The following is an 11017-nucleotide window of genomic DNA, read 5'->3' as shown; positions in this document are numbered from 1 at the left end:
TTCAAAGATTGGCCTCAGAATTAGCCTAGTTCCCTAGCCGCTGGAGAAGATGCATGAACACCTTGGGCTGTCCAGAGCCAACCCAGCATAGGAGCTGTCTTTGCCTGTAAGCCAGATCCAGGACAGTTTCCAGAGCCCTGGCCCTAGTGAGCATCCTGTCCTATGCCCACCTCACCCACTGTATATCCCCACAGTGTGTCAGGAACCTGGGACCCACTTGTCTGTAGACCCCAGGGGGCCTCTAGGGAAAGGACCCTGGAGGAGAATGTTTTCTAAAAGTTTTGTTAGTAAACAACCCCCCCCCCATATTCTATCCCCAATGAGAGTCATTTTATAGGCAGGAGCAAAGGCCCTTAAATGAGTGCATATATTCCCCTAACAGGGCTACCAACTGGTTCTGTCTCCTTGGTCAAGTCTGAGATTTCTCCTGGAGCTGAAAAAATAAATCCCACTCACAGACTACACGCTAATCTAAAGGTCAGGCCAGAAGCTCTGAGAACCAGCTAAGACCCAGATGCCCAGCCCTTCTTCCCAGATCCTCTCACCCACCCTTGGTGCCCTTGCCCAGGAGACTGCCTGTGCTTCCAGGAGCATCCCTTAACCAGAGCACTTCAGGACTGGGTCATCCCTACATTCCTCACTGCCTGCCACTGCGTTTTCCAAAGCCTGTCCCCTAGGGGTGACTTCCCCTTCTCACTTCTCTGTCCTCCATACAGTCACACTGCTGCCCTGCTCCCCTGGCTCTCCCTCCAACCACCCTTCCTCTTTGTGTCCAAGTCTGCCTGGCTAATAGGTTACTAATACCTGGTACCTGCTCTTTAGGGGAACAGGACCACACTGAGACCACCTGGGTCCAGAAGGCAGTTTCAAGTTACTGAGTAAAGAAATTCCATCTTACAGGAAAATAAAGGAAGGAAGAAAGGAAGGAAGGAAGGAAGGAAGGAAGGAAGGAAGGAAGAAAAGAAGGAAGGAAGGAAGGAAGAAAAGAAGGAAGGAAGGAAGGAAGGAAGAAAAGAAGGAAGGAAGGAAGAAAAGAAGGAAGGAAGGAAGGAAGGAAGGAAGGAAGGAAGAAAAGAAGGAAGGAAGGAAGGAAGGAAGGAAGGAAGGAAGGAAAGAAGGAGCCTAAGGGCATGCTTAGGTGAGAAATAACATCACACAAATAGCACCAAGACGATGTGGACCACATGCAAGAAGCCTCAACCTCTGCTTACAGGGCTTTAAAAGGTATGAGTGAGCTCCAGGTGAGATCCACAAGGGTCCCCATAGGGAAGGCTGTCGCCATCAAGCCCCTGATCCCTGACCTTGCTACCTCACAAATGCTCACCACTGGTCCCAAAAGACAGGCGAGAAGTGATGGACAGGCAAGGCTGCATTTCCGTTAACAGAGAGTGAATGGCCACCTCAGTTCTCAGCTAAAGCAGGTAATTGGAGCAGGGGTCCCCCTGGGATTCTTTCTCAAGTCACCACCTGTACCCACTTCTGCTCCCACATCATTGCCTTCCAGGAAGAGAAAGGCAGGAAGCCCATCCCTGCTCACTGGTCATCCCCAGCTGGCAGGAAAGGGTGCTCAGTGGTTATGTAATCAGCATGGCGACCTCTATATGCAGGAAAGGGTGATGGATGTGTGGCAGATGCCAGGCACTCTCTGTACAGGACAGTCTCGGCTGGGGATGCTACTCCCCAAAGGCTGTTGTCTCAGGAGCACAGAGACTGCCTCAGGCCTGGAGGCAGAGATGCCAACCTTCCAAGAAAAGGTGCCTGAACCCTTAAGAGGGAAGCCCAAATCTTTCAGCCTTGCTTCTGGGGTGTCCCCAACCTTAGGTATCACCTGCACTTGAAACACTCCAGACCCATTAAAACAGAACTGCAGAGAGTTTTGCTCAAGAATTAGATTGAGACATTAAAATGTTTTTGGAAATAATCTCAAATTTAATAAAAAGTTGTATGACTTAGCTGAATGCCAAGAGTACTCACCATGCCCTTGATACTATGAGCCAAGAAATGACTTTAATCTATTTGCTTTGTTATTTCTTTTCCATATAGACATACCCCACATAGACAATAGTTTAAGATAAATTCTGAACTGGTTGAAGGTTAGTTACACCATGATCTTTCACCTCCAAGAATTTCTGTGCGTAATCTCTCAAAACAGAAGAGGTTTCCTATACCTCCACGGTGACGTACAGCTTCAGTACACTTAGCATCTTTGCAGTCAAGATGCTTTGAACTCTCCAGATGAGTTCACTGGGCGGCCACTGAGAGCATGGAGTCTCCCAACCCACCCCAAGGGCCTCCATTCCTGATACAGGAAGTAGTGAAGTTGACAGCCCTCAAGCATGCACACTCCCCCTGTTGGATCTATCACAGATAGCAACAGAGTACTTTGTGCATGTTTGAGGGAGATGTGGGGTCCAGGGTGTCCGGGGTTCAGGTGTCTGGGGTCCAGGGTGTCTGGGGCCCAGGATATCTGAGGTCCAGGGTGTCATTTCCCTTGCTTCTCTTTCTTTTCCATTTCCCCAGAGTGGCTGTGACCCAGGCTTATTCTTTAAGTAGCAGGTGATTTATTAATAATCTAATATAACACAATGACCTATTGGGAAATTATCTTGAGCGCTGTGCAAACTGCCTTGGCCTTTTATAACTAAAATGAGTATTTATTTTCCCTCTTTCAAGGAACTCATCCTCACAGCCAAGCTCCAGGACAGGCCACTCCATCTGTCACCTGCTGTGTTTGAGCTCTTGAGAGGTTGAGGACTGGAGAGATGGCTCAGTGGTTAAGAGGACCCAGGTTTAATCCCAGACCCATAAGGTCAGGATAGCTGTGTTGAGCTGGCTATAATGCCTAGGACCAGCAGGACCAGCAGGGCCAGGTGGGGTCCTCCAACATTGAGCCTGGCCTTGAATGAACTAGGAAAGTGTCAGGCAGTTACCTAACTGCTTGGCTAAGTATCTCAGCTAGAGCCAAGTTCCTAGAAAGCAATCAGGACAGGCTGTGAACAGCCTTGTAAGAACTGCAAGACATGTGCTGCAGGATCCGACACCCTAAAGCCCTGAGTTGGCTGTGCTCTTAAGAATGGAAGGGAAATGGGCCAGACTGATACTGCATTTCCAGACAGCAAGTAGAGCCTCTGCCTTTCCTAAGTGCCCTGGGGCAATGTATTCTTGCAACAGCATGCATGCAGGGTGCAGCGTCTCCCTATAGGGGGAGTCATGCAGATGTGTCTGTCCCCTTATAACATCTGTTTTCATATCTGAAACTAGTATCAGGAGCATTTCGGGCTTGCCTGTGGTGGGTAGCTCTGAATCTTCTCAGGACAATGGAGAAGTTATTTGAATTTGCGAATGTCCTTATGCATGTCCCCCAGTACCCCACACCATCTGGTTCCAAGTGGTTATTCCACACAGAGTAATTCTCTGGGAGTCCCTCCTTGCTTTTTCATAGTGACTACCCACAATGCTCTCCCTTTCCCTGTCTCAAAACCTCACCACCAACTCTTCATCAAAGCAACAGCAGCAATGAGTGAATTGAACTATCCCCTTGTCTCCTGTCTCTGTCTCTACACTATGAATGCCTTGAGGCTTCTCAGAACGTTCCATGCCCTGTGTCAGGGGCTACTCATTCTTCGCCATCTTTCTCTAGATCCCGAGAAGAACAGGACTCACTTAGGATCCATTGTTACCGGATTTTAATGTGTGTGTGTGTGTGTGTGTGTGTGTGTGTGTGTGTGTGTGCATGTGTTTGACATGATCTCTCACTGAATCTGGAAGTCCTGTATTCTGCTAGACTGGCTGGCAAACCCTAAGGATCCACCTGCTTGTGCCTCCAGCCCTATAACTGTGGGCACATAGCTATTTATGTGGGTGCTGGAGACCTGAACCCTGGTTGTTATGCTTGTCCAGCAAACCCTTTGCTGACTAAGCCGTCTCTCCAGCTCCTAAGATGTATCATGATTGGTGATATTAAAGGTCAACAAAATGTCAGTGCAAGAACTGAAACTGAGATCCCCATAGGATTCCCTCAAGGGTAGGGTCCCTCTACCTGGAACTCTCTGGGGTCCCATAGCTTCTATGTCTTGTGATTGCCTGGGAACTACTTCACTACAGCACCTAAATCCCCCAAACCACACAATCGTAACCCTTGTCCCAGTTGTCCCAGCGACTTCTCAGCTGAAATGTGGAGGCAAAAAAGGCTATTAATCACCAGCATTTTCAATTATTGATAAGTTGTTTGTTTTAATGTCTTACTAATTCATCACGTATTTACAATCTCTCTCTTTTTTTTTTTTTCACAGCAAGCTGGCAGAGTTATCAGGGTTAAAAATTATACTGCCGGGCTGTTGAGATGGCTCAGTGGTTAAGAGCACTGACTGCTCTTCCAGAGGTCATGCGTTCAAATCCCAGCAACCACATGGTGGCTCACAACCAACCATCTGCAATGATATCTGATGCCCTCTTGTGGAGTGTCTGAAGACAGCTACAGTGTACTTACATATAATAAGAAAATAAAAACTTAAAAAAAAATTATACTGCCTCTATGTCTTAGCCCAGTTTTATGAAGAAATCTTGAAAACGGGTAATTTTATAAATTTACTTAGATTACTGTTATGGAAATTCAAGAACATAGTTGCCAGCCTCTGCTTGGCCTCTGGTACGGGCTTCAGGCTGCACCATCTCTGGAGATAAGTGCCTGGCACACTTCCACCATCTCCTCCTGCTCCTGCTCCTGCTCCTGCTCCTGCTCCTGCTCCTGCTCCTGCTCCTGCTCCTGCTCCTGCTCCTCCTCCTGTGTATGGTATTTTGCCCACATGTACATATGTGCACCTCATGTGTGCAGTGGCCACAAAGGCCAGAAGAGGTCATCAGATCTTCCATAACAAGCGTTATAGACTGTTAAATGCCATCACGTGGATGCTGGGAACCAAATCTAGGACCTCTAGAAACTCAACCAGTGCTCTTAACCACCAAACCATCTCTCCAGCCCCTGCAGGCTCACTTTATGACAACTCATTGCCCTAATAACTAACCTGGTCTCAAAGGAAGCATATTAATCCCTTCGTGAGGGAAGCAGTCCCACAAACTACCTCTTCCAAGTCCACCACCTACCCAGATTATTACATTGTGCTTATAATGTCTTGAGCCTCAAAAAGAGTTTTGGTAGCAACTGTTCATTTTCGAACTGTAGTACGGCATACAAGCCCGCCCAGACAGATGTGATGACATCTGCAAGAGTTAAGATCACGGAGCAGAGGGCTTCAAAAAGCAGGTGTTTGAAAACTCAGCTTGCGTATGATAAGCAGCAGTTCCAAACGCTGCAGCAATGTCCAGAGCAGGGGTGAGATCCCAAATGAGCACGGGCAGTGGTGCTTCCTGCTAGAGGTCTGTGGCCCCTCCCCGGTATCACATTACAAAACAGTAAGTTGACCTGGAGACATTGTCCAAGCCACACAGTAGCTTCCTCCATAGCTGAACTGAAAACAGTTGACTGGGAAACGGTTTCACTTTTCCACAAGATACAGACAGGAACTTGTTTCTAGCAGACTTTTGAGTGGCCAGGGACCCTTGCCTGACTGTCTGTCTCTGTCTCAGAGGAAGGCAAACTGCCTTCCCAAACAAGGGAGACTGAGCCATTATTTTTATCAGCTTGAGTCGTTTCCACTCTGTTCCTATTTTTCTGAGGTGTGTGTGTGTCTTTTTCCCTTTTTTTAAAAAAAATCCACGGTGGCCACTACTAAATTTTATCACATGCTTTTCTTTTACTGATTTATCAAACCATGTTTTTTTTTCCTGTTATTTTAGTGGATTACACTCTGGGTTTGCAATACTAAATCAATCTGAGATAAACTCTCCTTTGGCTGTGGGATATGATTAATTCCTTTGACGTGTTACTGAATCTTATTGGCATTTCAAGAGCATTTGTAATGCCTTTGAGTGCCACTGATATGTGAATTTCTCTTCTGTATTGTCTATATCTATTTCAGGATCAGGGTAACACTAGCTTCATAAAACAAATTGGGAAGTTCGTTTCCTTACTCTGTTTCTTCAAGATATTCTGTAGAACATCAATTTCCCCAGCAGCCTCAGTAGAAGCTACACAATTAGGAGGGCTACTGCCACCGTTTGCTTCTGATACACACAATTATTCACACATTATTTAGTTCCGACAGCATGTTTTTTTTCTGAAACAAGTCGCTTTCCAGATCCTCTGTCTTCTAGCTTTAAGGGTTGTTGACCTAGGATGGGCGGTGAGTGAGTGGCCCAGAAAACCTGAGAGAGGTTCAGAAGCTACAGCCCTTGAGGTTACAACTTGGGTAAGATCAATGTATGAGGTCACCACAGAGTGCTTGCTTTCTCCAGTGTGCCCTGACTCTGTTCACCGCTTGATCTTGTTTTGCATTTGAAGCGCTACCATTCCCAGCTGGAATAAAGAGCTTTTGCTTTCCTGAACTGATTCATTCCTGTACTGACAGCCATCGGGTTTCTTTCTTGCTGCAGCTAGGCATTTTGTATCATTACATTGAATCCATGGCAATCACTCCTGTACCTGATTAAGTTCGAAGGTGCAGCGAACTTGAACTAACCTGCGAACTTGAACTTGGCCTCAACACTGCGCAACAGACAACTTCCTGTCTGGTGTGATCTGAAAGGGAAGCTGTTTTGTCAGTTCACAGACCCTTTCCTGCATCAAACAGAAAGGAAGTGTGGCAAAAGCTGCAGATGTTACAGGCTGAAAGTCAGATCTTCGGACCCTGATGCCCAGCCATCATCTGCATGGGTAGCTTTCAGAGGCTTTAGATTTAGGCCAAGCCCAGACCCTTTTCTTTACTTGAGAATACTTTTTACTTCAGAGGATGATCGCAGAACTTTAACAGGGTCACATGTGTATTAGGCACTTCCCTGCTGTTGTAATGAAGCACCAAGACCAAGGCAACATATAGAAGCAAGAATCCATTGTGGCAGCGATTGACAGGAAGTTGCAGGATTTCGTCAACCAGCACCTCACAGAGAGAAGGAACTGGAAGTGTGGCTGGGGCTAAGGAGGCAGTGGCTAAAGGAGTGTCAAGGCAGGAGGCTGCAAAGGTATCAAAGCCAAGTGGGGGTGGGGGTGGTGGATAGGAGAGCAGAGCTGGGAGTCCTAGGTCAAGGCCTCAGGTGAGCAACTCAGTGAGCCAGCACCCCAGGCCTTGCTCAGCTTAGCCTTCTGACCTCCATGAATCCTGTCCAGAGCTTCAAACTGGTTCCCTCAGCTCCATTTCCTGGTCCTCCTAGGATCCAAAATTCCTTTTATCGTGCCTTGGCTTTTGGATGCCGCTGGTCTTCCTGTTTCTTCCCACCTCACACCCAGCTGTCTGGCTCCCCATTACTCTTCTCTGTCCTCCTCCCAGGGTAGCCATTCATTCACATTCTCCCTTCTGGCCTTGTGAGTGGCACTCTGTGTCCTTGCCTCTCTTACCACCTGCCGCCATCTTCCTTGTCTTTGGCATGAGCACTGCCTACCACCTGTCATTGAGTTTTGTTCCAAAATGTCTGCCTCCAGAATTAGTTCATGTCTTGTACATGGACCCATAGCATCAGGCATGTTCACTGCCAGCCGCTCATCACAGATTAGTGTTCAATTGTTGGCTTTGTGCACTAAATTTCATTCCACGAGGGCAAGAAAAACATCTCAGCCATCACCGTCTTCCCAGATCCAGGCTGTGGCTCTATCTGTGCAACAATGAAAGAAATGGCTGTCTAGCACCAAGGTCCTACCTGGCACTCATTAGTAGGGCCAATCCTTTACCAGACAAACATCATCATTTGTACAAGTCTAGATGCAAAGCATGATGGAAATCAAGCAAGATCAGCGAAGGAGAAGGACAAAGTTTAGCTCCCAAAGAGCTGGACTACATACTTGGTTTCAGCAGGCGTGGAAAGCTAGCCTTTCCAGGAGAGACACAACAGGGGACTTTTTAAAATAGGCTCTCTTTGGAAACCAGAAGAGGTAGCCTCAGTAGAGTGCACACTTCGGCAAGATTGCCGTCTTCACTGAGCACCTCAAAGTCACCAGGAAACAACTACAAAAAAAATTCGGATTCTTGACTCCTGTTGTGTCTGAGATTCTGGCCCTGGACTTTACACTTTAAGTAAACTAGCTGTCCATCAATGCATCCAGAACTTCTGAGCCATAGAACTGAGCAGATTCTGAATGTTTTGCTGCTGCTGCTGCTGCTGAGGCTGCTGCTGCTGCTCCTCCTCCTCCTCTTCCTCCTCTCCTCCTCCTCCTCTTCCTCCTCTCCTCCTCCTCCTCTTCCTCCTCTCCTCCTCCTCCTCTTCTTCTTCTCCCTTCCTCCTCCTCCTCCCCTCCCCCTCCTCTCCCCCTCCCTCTTCCCCTCCCCTTCCCTTTCCCCTTCCTCTTCCTCTCCCTCTCCTTGTGGCATTCAATGTTGGGCATCTTTTCTTTGGATACTTTCCTGCTGTCTTCTTTGTACATTGTTCATTTAGACCTTTTATCCATTATTCAACTTGTGATGTTTCTTATTTTTGTGCTTTAAGTGTAAATTGTTAAAGGCTGGAGAGAAAGTTCAGTAGTTAAGAGCACTGGCTGCTTTTGTAGATGACCCAGGTTTAGTTCCCAGCATCCACATAAGGGCTCACAACCATACATAATTCCAGTTTTAGGGAATCTGATGCCCTCTTCTGGCCTCTGTGTGCACTGTTCCCCTATGGTGCACAGACAGACACACAGGGAAACATACACATAAAACAAATAAACTTTAAAATGCATATTGTATATTTTGGATGCAAGTTGTTTTCAGGCATGTGAATTACAACTATTTTCTCCCAGTATGTAGCTTCTCTTTTTATTCTCTGAACAGTCTCTTGCAGAGCTAAAAGTGTTTGATTTTAATGAAGCTCATGTTACCTGTTCTTTTCATGGTTTATGCTTTTTGTTTTAAAATCTACTGTGTTTAAAGTTTATAACATGAGGTGGGCATGGCGGGCTGGGACAGTGTTGATGTCTGTGGCCCATGTTACCACCAAGGGCCATGTGGATGTCCATTGTCTGTGCTCCATCCTGAACCCACGTTGGTGTCCATAGGCTGTGCCTCCACCATAGGCTATAATGATGTGAGGGACCTGCAGGCTGCCATCTGTGGCCATGGTAATGTCTGGGTCCTTGCTGCTGAAGGCCATGTCTGGGTTCTACAGCAGCTGGAGTCGGTCTGTGTTGATGTCTGTGACCTGTGTTGTCACTGAAGGCCACGTGGATGTTTGTGGCCTGAACTGCCACCTGAATCCATGTTGATGTCCGTGATCTGTGCTACTGCCAGGGGCCATTCTGAACTGTGTGATGGCCTGCACTGGCATCTAAGGCCATGGTGATGTCGGGATCCATGCTGCCACTGGGGCCATATCTGGGTCTGAGGTCCTTCTGCAGTGTTGAGGTCCATAGCTCATGTTACTATCAAGGGCCATGTGGATGTCTATGGGCTGTCGTGGGCCATACTGATCTGAGTGGCCACCTGAGGCCATGGTGATCCCCACGGTCTGGGCTGCCTGCAAGGCTCTTGTTTGGGTCACCAGAGGCCTATGATCTGTGCTCCCACTGACTGAAGAGCAAGGAGGCTACTTTTGCTGTGGTATTAATAGCAGTAGATGCACAATTGAGAGGAAGGGACATCGAAGGCTTCTGTGACAACCCCATCCTCCTCTTGCCCCCCACCCCCAAACTAACAGCTGAACAGGAAGCCATTGAAGAGAACTCTTAAACAGTGAGGTGGGGATGCTGAAGAGTAGCTCTTCACAATCAATGGCTTCTGGAGGAGGTGTGGAGGGGAAAGATTCAGTTCTGTTTAAGGGGCAGACCACTGGGAGTTGGACCGTGCTTCAATCCAGTGGGTATATAGATAACACAAAGTGAACTTTTTTTTTTTAATTCTTATTTTTACTTTTTTTCTGCTGGGGGTAGGGTGAGGTCACAAGATGGACCAGACAAGGAAAAACTGGGAAGTAAATGTGATCGGGGTACCTGGTGTGAAATTCCCAGAGGATCAATAAAAATGTTATGTTCCAAATCATTCTTGATGAATGATTGATACAGGGTGGTCCAGCCGACTGCGGGCAGTGCCATCCCTAGGTAGGTTAGCCTGTGCTTTATAGGAAAAGCAGCTGAGAGAGTCAGAGGGAGGAAGGGACTTATGTACAAGCCATGGTGTGGCCTTGGGGCCTATCTCTTTCTTCTCTCCTAAGAGGTGGAGCAGATAAACATCTAGAACTCCTTGGCTTCCTGGGGAATCACTACCCGGTGATTCCCCAGGGCATGTTAAATGAACCCATCCACCTTTCTGTTAAAAAGAAAATCCCCTGCTCCCAGAATGACGACTCTGAGACTTATTATTTATTAATAAATGCCTTGGCCATGAGCTTTGGTTCATTGCCTGACTAGCTTGTAACTTATTTAACCCATTCAAACTATTCTATGTCTTCCACACGGTTAGTTACCTCTCCTTCAGTCCTGGCCTGCCTCCTCCCTTGAGTCTTCCTTAGCCACTTCCTCAGCATCTACCATGTCTTCTTTTATTCTCTCACCACTTCCCAGAATCCTCTCTTCCTGCCAGTGTTCCACCCCCTACTTCTTGCCTCAGCTCATTGGCCATCTTTTTTTTTTATTGGCAGGTGATGCATATAAGAGACTCTCTCTATACCTTTCTCTCATGTTCACCTGCCTATGGGCAGTTCACTCCTGGGAACCTTCGGAGGGTGAAGTGGAAGCTTCCTTCTGCCCTTACTGTTCACGAGTCCGAATGTTCCAGAACATTCCAATGTATATGTTAAGCAGGTACGGTTCACTGTAGGTCAATTGTCTCTAATAGCGCTGTAAAAAAAATATCCATTCTTGTAACGTTATCTTTCATTTTCACGTGCCAGGGCCACACATACTTAAAAATGCTGAGGTTCACAGGTAATCAACACGGTAACAATTAAGCCAAAGATTAGATCTCTCCCCCCACCCCCACTCCCCCCACACCTCTGGAAA

This window comes from Arvicanthis niloticus, chromosome 24 (genome assembly GCF_011762505.2).
Source record: "Arvicanthis niloticus isolate mArvNil1 chromosome 24, mArvNil1.pat.X, whole genome shotgun sequence".
Classification (NCBI taxonomy): Eukaryota; Metazoa; Chordata; class Mammalia; order Rodentia; family Muridae; genus Arvicanthis; species Arvicanthis niloticus.
The sequence above is the reverse complement of the archived record's forward strand: the minus strand, read 5'-3'. Positions refer to the sequence as shown.